Below are 1478 nucleotides of genomic sequence, written 5' to 3'. Positions count from 1 at the left end.
GTAAAAAGACACACGTATTGGGAGAATTGTGAGAGTTCTGTGCTGTTACATGTAACAAGTCACAGTGTGAAGAAAAATAACTCCCTTAAAAACTGGATTTTCTACGTACGGGTGAATAGACTTCTCTGGCCTTGGTAACCATGACACTGTTAAATGAAGACAACATGGAGTTCATGTTGTTAAAAACCAATGTGCCTCCCTGACACCGCGGCGACGACGACAGGAACTGAGAGCCGACATCGATCACTGACTCTGTCGTCCCTTCACAGTTTCCCGCTGTGTTTATCTGCACCGCTCGTGTTTTCTGGCTCAGCCTGGATGTTCGGCTCCGTGGCAGTCGGCCTGATGACACACAGCCCTGTCTGGCCTGTGGTTTCCTCTCAAGTGGTCAACAGACCCCCCCACGGCTGTGTGCATGCGCACACACACACACACACACACACGGGTACGGGGGAAATAGAAACACACTTACAAAATGATATACACATCAAGAGATACAACGGCTGGAGCAAACACAGGATGAAAACATGCTGCTCAGGACAGAGCTGAAGTCACACACACACACACGCACACACACACACACACGTATATGTGTGTATACATGTGTGCACAAACAGCTGTTTCCAACATGCCTAGGCGGTCTGGAAACCACTTCCTCTCAGAGGCACATTTTATTCATTTACTATTTCGCTCAGAGAGGCAGCAGAGCACTTTCACTGCACGCACGCACGCACGCACGCACTGCACGCACACGCGCGGTGCATACGTGTCCATGGAAGAGAGAAAGAGAAGCCTGTGTGTTGTATTGTAGATGTAATGTTAAGTGCATGGCTTCTTGAGTTTTATGATGTGTGTATATGTGTGTATATGTGTGTATATGTGTGTACTGCTGTAGAGTAAATCCAGCAAATGGAGGGAGACAGTATGTGTGTCCTGTGTGTGCGTCATTAATGTTAGAGTTTTATCTCCAGACTAACGCGCCTCAGCACACTGTGACCGGGACAGAGCGTGCACGTCAACCAGACGTGCATGCACACACACACACACACACAAGCATAAAGGCACACACTCAGACACACACACACACACTCTGACCACACTTTTTCAAGTCATGGCTGGTGGCCGGCGTCTGCACCGCTCTGATTGGCCGGCTTTCTGTAAATATTTAGAGGAAACGGAAGGGTCCATGGTCCAGGCTGTCGCCACGGGAGACGGATCGCCTCTCATCCCTTAGACCCCTCCCCAAACACACACACACACACACACACAAACACACACCTATCTCCGGTCCGCTGAAGCTATGGCCACTGGCATGGACGGATCAATCACGCACACACACGTGCACACACCCGTGCGCGCTCACTAAAGGGTGGATATTGAACAAGGTGTTGATATGAACCCCTCTCTATATCTCTAACCCCAAGATGACCTTTTCACCTCACCTTTCAGTGGCTGCGGCCAATCAGAGGTCACCTCTG

Source organism: Cynoglossus semilaevis, chromosome 13, assembly GCF_000523025.1.
Source record: "Cynoglossus semilaevis isolate Cse_v1.0 chromosome 13, Cse_v1.0, whole genome shotgun sequence".
Lineage (NCBI taxonomy): Eukaryota > Metazoa > Chordata > Actinopteri > Pleuronectiformes > Cynoglossidae > Cynoglossus > Cynoglossus semilaevis.
The sequence above is the reverse complement of the archived record's forward strand: the minus strand, read 5'-3'. Positions refer to the sequence as shown.